General features: G+C 44.1%; 1 protein-coding gene across 1 annotated transcript in view; it reads left to right on the top strand.

Moving 5' to 3' along the window:
- Nucleotides 1–1890: 1890 nt before the first annotated feature.
- The window catches only part of chd7 (chromodomain helicase DNA binding protein 7), a 105854-nt gene continuing 94589 nt past the window's right edge, over nucleotides 1891–13155 (top strand). Inside the window, 1 exon segment of the mRNA XM_051953279.1 lies at nucleotides 1891–2232. The gene's annotated coding sequence lies outside the window, so the exon portion shown is untranslated.

The following is a 13155-nucleotide window of genomic DNA, read 5'->3' on the forward strand; positions in this document are numbered from 1 at the left end:
GGATGAGACATTCTGACCAAAAATAAGACAAACAGACTTGGTAAGATTTTGAGTTTTTGCAGTGTGAAGGAATCTGATCATTTATCTGCCTGCAGCTTCTGGTGACACTTTAAACTTTACGCGTCTCCACTTCCACCTTTATAATCCCACTTTGCTGACTTTATAGCCGTGACTTCATAATAAAAGCCGTCGCTGAGTTCTTCTCGCTGACTGGAGCAACTTTCAAGTCTCTGCATGTTGACTTCCAAAACACACTGAAATGAGCTGAAAGGTGGGGGAAATATGTTGGAATATCTCTGGAAATCAGCCAGCAGAGAGCAAAGCAGGAGTCGTTCACAGCGGATGGTGACAAAACACTCGGATTCAGAAGACATGTTTTAACTTCTCTGCTGCATCTCTGAGTAGAACTTATAAAATATGACTCACATTATCGCTGAATCTGGATTTAATCTTAATGAAAGCCGGTGCAAAGAGGAAACGCACGCAGAATGTATTGATTTGTGCAAAGAAAACGGCCTTTTCTGGTTTTCTAAGGTTGAATTTGAATATTTTCATCTGACAGAAAACTGAATATTTGGGGGTTTCAGACAAATCAAGACATGATAAATTGGTCTATAAAATGTCAAGCAACAAATCAATTAACAAAAAAATGATCTTTTATTGAATAATTATTGCAGCTCTACAGTTTCCTTCTAATCAGTGATCTGTCAATTATGAAGTAAATTCTCTGATTTCAGCTTCCTAAACTTTAATGTTTCCAGTTTTGTTTAGTTTTGTTGCCTTTCTGACAGAAAACTGAATCTTTGGGGGTTTATGGTCAAAACTGTTGTTATTTTTTTTCAGTTTAGTTTTTTCCTCTGTTTATTTTTTTCTCCATATTACATAAATAAACTGGAAAATCTCAACTTGGTCATCATGATAAATGTCACCAAACTACTTTTTTTGCTTTATTGTTCGCTTCCAAACTGTTTCTGGCTTCTGTTGTTTTATGAAACATTTTCACTAGAAACCGAATTTAAAATAAATCGGAAAATCTAATTCAGACAGTTTAAAACAGTAAACCACAGTCCTACTGAAGGTATTGTTTCCCCCAATTACGTACAACAACTATTAAACCTGTCACCAAACCATTTTCCCCCTCAAGTTATTGGAAGTTTTTGTTTTATTCTGGTCTCTCAAAGCAGGTTTCTGGCTCCGCACATTTTCATTAGAAAGCAAAATTTATAATAAACAATTTAAAACGGTAAACCACAGTCCAACTTCAGTCCGAGTTTGTTTGTTTCTGACTTTTTTTCCCATGTTATAGAAATAAAATGGAAAATCACAGATACTTAATTATTATAAATATCACCAAGCCTTTTTTTCCAGCGAAGTTATTGGAAATTTTTTGGTTTATTCTGAGCTCCCAAACTGTTTTCTAGCTTCCACTGTTTTATGAAACATTTTCACTCGAAACTAAACTTTAAATAAATAAGGAGATCTAATTCAGACAAACAGTTTAAAACAGTAAACTACAGTCCAAGTGATGCTCGTGTTTGTTTGTTTGTTTTCTTTTTCCCCGTGTTATAGATACGAACAGGAAAATCTCAGCTCCATCATAATAAAAGCCAGCAAACCATTTTTCCAGACAAGTTATTGGAAGTTTTTGTTTTATTCTGTTTTTTTTCTGGCTTCTATTGTTTTCTCACACGTTCACACTTGGAACTGAATTTTAAATAAATCAAAAAAATCTAATTTCCACTCACAGTAAACCCCAGTCCTACTGACGCCCTTCTCTCTCTCTGTGTGTGTTTTTTTCCCATCCCCAAATGAGAACTCTCAGAGAGCGTCACACGGGCACGGCGGGGTCAGTGACCGCGCACGCCGCCTGTTTATCTGTATGAGAGGTCCTCGGGAGCGCGCCCCCCCTGGCCGAGGAAGGTGAGCGAGTGTCTGGAGGGGAGGACTCGGGAGCGCGACCAGCCGAGGGATCGATCGGATTAAACTCGATTTGAGTGAAATTAACACAAAGGAGAGAAGAGCAACGCACACTAGTCGGCGAGGTCGCGGATGCGAGACACGCCGGAGACGTATTTCATGAAAAACAAAAAAACTTGAACTTTTTTCATCTGTTTATTTATATTTCAAACTGAAAAAGGACCACGGTGGATTTTTTTTTCAAGCAAGCGGAGATACTAACCCTACTAACGAGGAGTTGATTTGATAAAAGCCCGAAGTGACCGAGCTTGCTGGGTAAGCTAACAATACCCTCTTTTTCATTGAGTGCATTTTAATTTTTTTCGTGTATATTTCTGCCACGAGTGTGATGGTTTCACAGCAGCCACCGGCTCTGAATTAAAACCCGTTTATATTCTCTGTGAATAGTAAGTTTTCCATACTTTTTCAACGCAATCGGACTCTTTAATCCGCCGTGCGAGTTGTGGTTTCCAACCCGACGGACGTTTCCCTCAAAGCTAACTCACTGGAAAAGGTTATTTTAGGGGCTGCTGGCTCATTTGGCGTCTGTTTTATTTTCCAATTTCAGCAGAAAGTCATTGAAGGTCCATGTAGCTGCCATGCCGACATGCTAACAATAGCAAGTTTAGCTTTCCCACCCGCTGCATCGCTCACACACACAGCCGCACCACAGTCCCATTAGTTAGTTGAAAAGTGGAAAGAAAAATTCCCAGAGCGGCACGGAGAGCTCCTGAGCTCCCGAGCCCGATCCCATGGACAACTTGTTGTGGCTTTGTAACGGGGAATGTTGAGTTGATTCAGTTTTAAAGTGTGACTGTTAGCCCTGTTAGCTAATTGTGTTGAAGCTTCTAGGAGACACGAGGTGGCTCGAGCGTAGAGGTGAGTCACTAGCCGACTGAATGAGCGGAGCGCTGAGGGAGATTCCCAGCGGAGAATACTTGGCAGATATCGCCGAAAAACGCTGCGCACGAGTGGAATCGAGATGTTTCCACGCGAAAGCATCAATATCGTGTAGATTTCCACTGAATACGTGTGTCTTTATCAGCGTGGGGGGCAGCGAGAAGTGAGTGTAGTAGTCGCTAGTTTTATTGAACGGAAGGGACAGAGCAGTGGAGGAGAGGAGGGGGAAGCTGTGAGGCCAGGCGGTCATTCCATACAACCGTGTTTTTCGCCTTGTTTCCGCCACGTTTCGTGTCGCCAAAACTGTTTGAGATGTGAGATAAACGGCTGATGCAGTTGTACAGAGCTTTGGAGCCCGGAGGGAAGTGTTTTACGTGAATAAAAACCGAAATGAGCGACGCGTTCCCCGGTCCGGAACGACGTGCGAAATGCCGCTGATAGGCTAATTAGCCGTGCTAGCCGCTGGAGGTTGGCCCAGCGCTAGGACACAGAAGTTCAGTTAGCCTGCTAGCCAGCGCTCATCCTCATTGTGTGCGGACAGAGACCACTTATTAGCCCCCCCGAGCTAGCCACCAACCTGCTCAGGGCGGTTATCGCTCGGTGGGCAACTTTACGCAGCTTTCGCTTCACTTTTCCCCCCTTTCCCCTCTTGTGTGGAGGTAGAAAAAACACCAAACACGTTCTCTTTTTTTACGTGTTAAGCTTGTTTTGCGGTGTTGCGTTGTATCCGAAGTTTGGCAATGACCAACGGCTACACTTGTTACTCGGTGCGGACGGAGAGAAAACGCAGCCTCCCCCCTCCTTAAAGAAAAAGAAAACACCTGCCGGTTCCCCTCATATTTCTCTCTTAGCTAGACCAACACAGTCTTTACATTTACTTGAAACGTTTGTTGTAGTTTCCCTCCCTTTGCGTGTGTTTTCTTGCCCTCTTTCTCCATCGTGTGTTCTGTAATCGGTCAACTTGCATAATGGTCACCCTGCCGCTCTTGCTCTCTCTTCTCTCACGCAACTCAGCAACAACAAAACAGAAATAAAAGAAGAAACAAACGCACACACGCACTTCTTTTTCGTCCCTATTCACTCTGCGGGGTTTATTCTTTCTGACACAGTGAGCCTACATGTGCTGGTTCGTTATTTTCCTCCTGTTTGCCACAGAGCCAGGAGCCGCTACCCCCACCACCACCTTGTGTCTCTGAGCCAAGATGGCAGCTAGTCATGTTTAGCGGGCCACAGAGGGAGAGATAAGAGGCCCCGACCACACACACATGCACGGCGAGCACACAACAGATGTTCAGCACTATTTCGTCTCTCTCTCTCTCCCGTTTGTCTTTTCTTGTGGTTAAAGTTGAGGCACTCTTCCCCCTCCATGGCCACAAGGCTGCCTTGGTTTCTAATAGAGAGAAGCAGCTGCTTTTTTTTTTTTTTTTAATTTTGGACTAATGTGGAACTTTTAAAGGTGAATTTTCTCCACTTTGACCCACATGTGCTGGCGATTCAGATCATATTTGTGCATTTTAGGTGTTTATTTTTAATATTTTCATGCCGTTTTACATGCAGGTGGAGTTGCTAGTCTTAGATGTTGGTTAAAACTTAGTGTTTACCCTTTTGTTCTCTAGACCTAAAGATGTGGGGCTCGTCACGTTTCTCATCTTGGCGGTGTTCCCTTCTTTACCACAGCCAGGGAAATCCCTTCCACCTTTTCACAGAGGCTTATATATGCATATGAGGATACACCACATGCAATGAAATGACTCACATCCGACGCAACATTAAGATTGCCCGGTTAATTGAGATTGCACACAACGCTGCAATTAAATTTTCAGCGTAATATCCATGCACTGATTTTCATTCTCCACATGTGTAACCACATCTGTTGTGTTATTTCGCTGTTCCTAATGAGCTTGGGCTTCGTTCATTCAGCTCTTTTGGCTCTTGGAAAACGGAAACGGACACTTTGTTTGGAGCAGGTGCTCGTCAGTTTGTCGTGTTTTTGAATAATCTGCTCCCTGTGGCTCTGACCTATGAATCATTAGTGTGGTCGGCGTTGGTTATCCGAACATTTCGCTCTCGATGTGCCATCATCTATTGACCTTTTAGCCGGCTCTCGCTGTGTTCGTGCTGCTCAGAACAGGGGAGATAAGCTTTTAAAAGTTTAGGGAAATAGAGCAAGAAGAGGAGAAGCCAAAGGCAGTATAGTTTTGGTGCGAACGAGAGGACAGAAATCAGAAGTAACCCTACAGGCACACAGAGGACACTATAACTTGGGCCCGACAACACTGGCATTGTTGTTCTCTGCTGGTGAAAATGGCCATTGTTAGCATCGTGGTACTTCCCAGCTCACTTTACTCCTCCTGCACGTTATCAATCAATGTCTCTTGCTGGTTGCATTTCGTATTCAAATAGCCTGACTTTGCTTTTATGACCCAACAGAGTATTTGTTCTCAGTCCAGTCAGCTCTCTAGTTTTCGTGGCAGGTCGTTTGTTACTTGAGCAACTTATCGGGCTATTAGTTTTGGCAATTTCTCTCTTCCTCTCACGTTATCCCAGTTAGCCACCTCGGCCCGCTATCTGAAGAGCTAATCCTGACTCATCCGGACCCCGGCAGACTTACAGATGTGGTGAGGAACAGAATTAGCAGGAATGGCGTTGAAGCATCCAAGCCTCTCGTATTAAAAGCGGCTGGGCGTTTTTAAAGTGGGTTTATGTGAAGAGAAGCTGGGGGCCTGTGGCAGGGAGCTGAGATTTTGGCAGGAAGTTTATATCAAAAGCACATTTTCACTCGCAGCTACTGTCCTGCGTGATTTTTTTTTAACGTCTGATTTGATTCATTTGCACTCTCTTGGCACATTGAGGTGTTACACATTTAGATTTATTTTAGCACCGGCAGTTCCTTCTTGTGGTCCGAACTTTGCACTTTTCAGATGCTGTTAAACCCAGAGTGTGAAGTAAAGTCATACGGGGTTTACTCTGTAGTTCTCAGGAATATTTCTGTAAGGTTTACGATTAGGCACTGCGGGGTCGACAGTTACGATACCCCGGTTGCGGTGTTTACTCAGATAATGGCGCTCGCTGGAATAACAAGAACAAAACTAATACGTCAAACTTTAAAAGCAATTGTGTTCTTAGTCAGTGTTTCCACGGTATTTATAGGGAGCTGATTTACAGATAATCCTGCAACTGAGTTCATAACCGGGGAAATGTCCTGAAACCTGATGAAAAATTTCCGTTTTATGCCTCACTTCTAGAGTCCAGAGTGACTTAAATCTCTCTCGACGCTGCTCTTGAGTTTAACGGTAACCTGCGCTTGCAGCAAAAGCTTCACGAGCAGCGGCAAGAAGTCCTTTCGGGGGCTTTTTGTGAGTTTCTTTTCTCAGAAAAAAAAGACCACACTTTCCCTCAGACCCCGCTGCTTTCACCAACTGACCGGCTTGGAAGCTGTTCACAGCCTTCAAGCGAGGTCTGGAACAGGCAAGGGGGAGACATGGTGCTTCTTTGTAGCACAGAAACACTGCCATTTAACATGTTTGGAGTATTTCTATTGTGCATTACAGGTGGAACTGAAGCCCAGAGCCAGCTGAGTATATTGGAATCCATTTCTAGGAGCTGATAAATCTCTAGCACCAATTTTGAAATGATTAAACTTGCAAATGCATGATTTTTGTGCTGTAGAAAGTGCAGTGACCTGATGGTGTGCTTGATTCTTTTTGAGCAACAGCTGCTTGTTTTTGGGAAAGTCCAGAACATAGCTGCTGGAAACTGGTGTGCGGGCGATAAAGCTTTTTTGTTTTGCATACTTAGCAGGCATTGCGCCGTATTTACGAGGTCACTGCAGGTTCTGCCGTCTCGAGAGTAGTCGCAAAAACATTCCCTCACTTTTCTCTCAGCAGGCAGAAACTTGCATTGTGAAGATGGCCGACTGATTGCCAGGCTTAGGGGGCCGATATTGAGCCGATTGTCGGGTTTGTGGGTTAGATGGCAGCAGGTAGTTTGAAGGGTCGGTGTTGGGTGTCTGAGCCGGAGCGCTGGTGTTTGTTGGGGTGGCCATTTTGTCTCCTGTCATCATGTGTCGTGGACGGCAGCCCGGTTAGCTGAGGCCGTTGTTTGCCTCCATCTCTTTCATCTTTGCCATCTATCGCTCCACCTCCACCCACTCCACTCCCACTCTTGCCCTCCTCTTCATTCTCACCCTTTTCCCTCTCTCTCTCTCTCTGTCTTCGCCTGCCTCTCGTTTCCTCCCCCCTCCCTCCCCTCCAGCCCTCTCATTTCCAGCCAAAAGGTTAGCGGGGGTCTTTAGCACCGTGGTGACATTCAAAACTGAGTGTCATCACTGTCTCTCCTGCTCTCTCTCATCCCTCCCTCTCACCTGTTTCTCCCCCCGTCCTCCTCCCCCTGCTCGTGCCTCCCCCATCCCCCCATCCTCCTCCTGCAGCGAGGGCCTTCTGGACCAAGTGCTGTGCCTAGAAGAGAGCCTGGCATTAATACAGCTCTCAAGTATTTGTGTGTGGGCTGTGTGTGTTTTCTGCGGAGGAGACGGCCTGTCAAGTACATCTGACCCATATGCGTACGCGCCTTTTAATCTATCGTTGACCTCTGCTGGTGGAGATATCCTGTTTTCCCCTCTTCATCTCCCCTTCGGCTCCCCACTTACATTACCGCCGCTTGGAGGGGGGGTGGAAAGCTCAAAGCCAAGGACTTTCCACTGGAAATATGTGGGAGTTTTGTGTCATCAGCTGCTGATGAATCCCATCGCTGAAAAGCAGCGTCAGTGCCACGAAAATCTCCTCAGTTTTCCCCCGGCGGACGCTGTGGTCTAATGGCACTGTTGTGGCATCCTCTCTACCCCTGCCCGTTTTCTATCGCCGTTTCTCTCCTCAAGTGATTCATACGGCCGATGAAAGGTTAAGTGCTGCTTGCTTGTGGAATCAACATCCAGTTAGGAAGATGGAGATGGAAGGTCAGAGAGGGGAGAGATGGGTGAAAAGGAGTAATGCACATGCAAGAGAAGATGAATCCGCTTAGAAAGATCGAGTAAACATGCTTCCATCACGCCTCGTCCTACACTAAACCAGAGGAGTCAAACTCGTCGTAGTTCAGGTTCTACGTTCAGCCCAGTTTGGTCTCAAGTGGACCGGACCGGTACATCACAGCAGAATGACCTAGAAATAACAACAACGCCACACTTTCCTCTGTTTCAGTGCGAAAAAGGAATTATCTTTACAAAACGGCAACCTAAAATTTCTGAAGAAAAGCCTCAAAGATAAGCTCAGTTTCAGCAAAATTATGACTCAGTTTATCACATTAGAGCTACAAAGGAACACACATTTAGTCACAACTATCTGGAACCGAATGATACGGTGTTTATCTTTATGATCAAAATGACAAAAGTCAGACCAAAAATGACAAAACAAGATAAAATGCTACAAAAATCTGATGCGAAACAATAAATAAAGGGACGCTAAACGACAAAAAATGAGGCGAATGACTCGAGACGAAGCAAAAAAGAGACAAAAAGTTACAAAGGGGGCAAAAAAACAACAACAAAGAAATGGACGAACAACACAGGCGAGACAAAAAACACAAAATGACGGAACATTGAATGAAGCAAAACACAAGTAAAGCAAAAAGGAAACACAAATGACAAAAGTCAGACCAAAACAGCAAAAACTAGACAAAGTATTATAAAAATGAGACACAAAATAAGAAAATAACAATGAGCAATCTAGTATTTTACTTCATGAGGAAAACTTGTCGAGGTCTAGAAATTATTTTACATTTATAGTTTTAGAAATTTACCACCTGCAGTTAATGTCTTCTGTCATTTTTGCACTTTGAGGGCCGGATTGGACCCTCTGGATGGTCCAGTTTTGGCCCGCGCGCCTCATGTTTGACACCCCTGCGCTATACTCCCGGTAATTACGTACATCGTCAGCGAATATTGGCATTTTTTTAACGGTGTGTAAATAACTGAAAAGACCAGCAGCTGGATTTTAATCCTCCCGGCGACGTCTCCTCCGCTGTAGTTGATTTAAACCCGCTATGGAAGCACTTTTTGATCCTGTAGAGCTCACAGAGTCTGAAAAAGGGGGTGTGTGTTTCCCAGGGGAGAAGTTACCCCACAGCTTTATAGGAAGGAATCTGGAAGTTAATTGGTTGTTAGCAGGCAGGCGGGCGGGGCAGGGAGGGGAACCGGCCAATCTCTGGGGACGTGCTCCAGACCTGCCTGTCCCATTGGTCTAAAAGGGCATGTCAATAGTTGTGATTGATTAGGAAGGAGTGGGGGTAGCGTGGTCTGTAGTCGATGTGTGCGATCCTTCCTGTTTCCTCTCGCTTAAAGGGATACTTAAGTGTTTTCAGTTTTGTGGGAAATCCATCAAGCAGTTCTCTGGAAGCTCATGTCTTATTCATGTTTTCTCTAAAAATGAAAATCTAGACCGAGTATCAGGAAAGTACTGCCTCTGATGTTCTCGTTGCTCATAAAATGTTTCCAACGCTTTAATTTGGTGTCTTCTGCAAAGGGATGACAAATCTCTGAACAGCCCCAAAAACCACTGACGGTTTTGTTCTTCATTCTTCTTTTTTTTCGATTCCCATTTAGTGACAAATCCTGCAGGGTAGCGGGGTTTTCCCCCAAAGCCTGTAACAGTGGCAGCCCAACCACTGCGATAACTCATTTGCATCACAGAACAATTTCCCCCTCACCTGCAACCGTTTGATTTCTGATTTACATGTAGGTTTGCGCTCGCCGCACGGAGTTTCTGATCAGATTTCAACGCCGGCATTGAAATATTCACATGAAAAGAGAGAAGAAAGTGTTTTTTTTATTGCATTAATGTGGCACATTTCTTTGGTGGAGAAGTGGAAGGGATTCACAGCGGCGTGGGGAAGAAGTAGTTGTAATACAGTCATAATGCTTCACCCAGACAAACACGCCGGTGTCCGCTCTGGCTGTCGTCCTGCAGCGGTCGGTGCGTGTCACCTGACCTGGCATCGTGACCTACCTTCTATAACGCCACCGAGTGTGGGTCAGATGCTGCAGCTTTTCCTCAAGTGAGTCAAACGTGGCTTGAATGCATGAATTAAATTGGTGTATATGCTAAGTCCAGATCAGAAAAGTGCCCCAGTGTGCTGCAGAAGTGCCCGAGACTGAACCGGGGAGCTCGTCCGCTGAGTTTAGAACCGCAATGAAACGGCGATAAAACCCAGACAGTAAATACTCAGAGTCAAAGTGCAAAGCTGTGTAGATGTCTTAAAGATGCATCACTCTGGCTTCAAGACATTTGCTTTATAGGATGAAAAAAACCACTCTGCTGACCTTATTGGCTATGAGGGGCTATCGGTATTTAAACCACGATTTGCATAAGCCCTTTCCGACTGATTCTAAATGCATTTTTAAAAAAACCATATATGTATCTGATGACCTCTTAAAGCAGTTTGAAATAAACTCTCTCCTCTGGCCAACTTTTGTGGCCACTCAGAAGTGTTGTAGAGTCTCATGAGTTTGTTTGGGGTGGTTTATAGTGGCTTAGCTGGTGATTATTGGCATCAACTTAAATATATTCAGTTGCCCCAAGCTTTTTTTTTTGTCTTTAATGAATGAATTGTAACCTAAAGAAATAGATTAAGCATAATTTGCCACGATATAGAACCCAGTCCAGCTTCAAAACAACAAAATGAGTTGATCTTTCTCACTGCTTTTGATGATTTTTAGTGTAAAAAATTGGGGAATGCCAGTTTCTGAAGCTGTTTTTCTTCTCCCCGGCCATAGAAATAACAATTTTGCTTCGTTAAATGTAAGGCTGGCCCGAATAGTGGTTTCTGGCCTCCGAATATTCGTTCCGCCCTGTAACGTCCGACGGGGGGGGGGCCCGAATATTCGGATCTGTTCGTCTGGTCTCCTGAATATTCGGATGCCGCCGTAGCGAACGAATATTCGGATATTCGGGTCCAGCCCCAGTTAAAAGCTGCATGATGTGTCTTTACATGCTAGTTTTCTGTAGCTTCCTCTTAGTGGTGTCATCATTGCTCACATGCTTGCATCTGTGTCTCATTTTCCTCTCAATTTTGCATCTTGTTCTAGAATTGAGAGTTTTTGTCACATGCTCATACAGTGTGTTAAGACTGTGCAGTAAAAATATGGCATTGTGAAAATGAAAAATGCTTGGAATAAAACACAGAAAATTAGAAAAAATGTCCATACATGTGTTTAATTTATCTTTTTTACAAAACATCGTAAATAACCTAAAATTTCTTGAGAAATTTAAGTTCATTTTCAGCATTTTCAGTTTATCATTTACAAGTTATTACAGCTTAAAGATCACAGTTTGTCTATATAAAGGAACAAAACATTTAGTCACAGGTGTCTGGAACGAATGATGGAGTATTTTACTTTATGATCAAAACAACAAAGTCAGACAAAGATGGACAAAATATGACGAAATGACAAACAAAAGAGAAAAGAAAATTAGAAAGCGACAAAAAATGGATGAACGACAAAAACGAGACCAAAAAAATGACAAAAGTGAGAAACAAAATGACAAAAGGAGACAAGCAACACAAACGAGACACAAAAACGGTGAAAAAAACAAAACACTAAATGACAAAAAACACAAGTGAGACTAAAAGGAAACAAAACAAAAAAATACAAGAAACCAAAGGCCAAGAAATATTTGGCAAATGAGAAAAATCACAAAAATGAGACTCGAAAGAAGTTTGAGCAGTCTAGTATTTTACTTTATAATCAAAACATCATCGTGGTCGAGAAATTGTTTTAAATTATACTTTTGCAAATTTACAATCTGCAGTTAACGTCTTCTCTGTAATTTTTAGGACCGCTTTTGGCCCGCTGGCCTCATGTTTGACACCCCTGACATCAAGTATTACTGCCACTAAAACATGACCAATAATATGGTGAGAAATAAGAGGAGAGGTTATCCTGACACACGTATGAACCACTGCAGCATGTATGTACCACGGATAGCATGTGCTAACTAGCTAATTACACATTTAAGCACTTTGTCAACTTAATAGCCTATCGGGTAATTAGCTTTTTTCAGCTTCTTGTTGCACAGTCCAGTCGGACCACCTCTAATGTTTCAGTGTACTTGAGGCAGAAATTCCAAATTGGGATAAAACGGAAGGAACGAGTCTGAGATCATGGAGGTTCTCACAGGAGTGAATGCAGTTCCAGCTGATTTGAACGTTGGAAATAAGACGTCGTGCACACGCTTGCATCCCTCGAGTGATTCTCAGAGACCGGACAGAGCCAGAAACTACATCTCAGGTTCTTTAGCGAGCACATGCGCACACCGGCGCCGATGGGGCAGGTTCTCATCCACCCCCTGTGGCCTACTTCTCTCTCCGGTGTCTGCCTCTCGGCCTCCATGTCCTCAGGGATCAGACTGAGAGCCGGCCAGTGGTTTTTCCTACCACATGGTAAAGGCAGGGAACAGATTGGATAAACACAGCCCTTTCCTGCTGACCCCCCCCCCCCCGAAAAACACACACACACACACACACACACACACACACACACCATCCATTAACAAAGCAGCCGTGCGTAAAATAACCAGATTTTCTCGAGCTCCACTGCGTCTTTCTTTCTTTTCTTGCTCTCTTGATCCCTCCCTGCCGCCGCCACTCCTCTCTTGCTTCCTTCCTTCCGGGCCTCAAATCCCAGCCCCAAACACACGGCCCTGCATCCCCTCACTTGAGTGTAATTACACACACAGCTAGCCAGCTCCTGCACGCTGTCCTCCATTTGGGAACAAAGGTATAAATTATAGTGGCTTAGATCCTCGTGGTAATGGGTGGTGGGTGGGTGCACACGTGTCCTCCAGAGGAAGAGGGAGATCACTCGCTACTTTTCTTTCTTTTGTTTTTTTTTGTGTTCAGGTGTCTGGTTCAGGTTATGCGCTCTAAGCCGGTCGGTGTAGTTTGTTTCTTTGGCTCGGTTTTGTTTGTCTGTGCCTGTCTGTGTCTCAGAGGAAGCATGGTGTTGTTGACATGGCAGAGATTTCCTGTAGTAAAGCCTGGAGGCTACAGACAGTTTAGCTGCCAAACTGTCGACAGCACAGACAGGGCTGCATTGAGCCGCTGTTGGCTAATCTCCCTCCCTTCTTCCTTCCTTCGCTGCAGACTAACGCTACGCACACAGAACGATTTGGAGCTTTTTGGCGAAGCGAGACGTTCACAGCGGGACAAACACGACCTTAAAGCTGCATTTAAAGCAACTGATAAGAGCTCAGATCTTTGTGCAAACCGTTCAGACTGTAAATGTGACATAACGCTGGGTTTCAGAAA

This window comes from Acanthochromis polyacanthus, chromosome 9, assembly GCF_021347895.1.
Source record: "Acanthochromis polyacanthus isolate Apoly-LR-REF ecotype Palm Island chromosome 9, KAUST_Apoly_ChrSc, whole genome shotgun sequence".
Taxonomy (NCBI): Eukaryota; Metazoa; Chordata; class Actinopteri; family Pomacentridae; genus Acanthochromis; species Acanthochromis polyacanthus.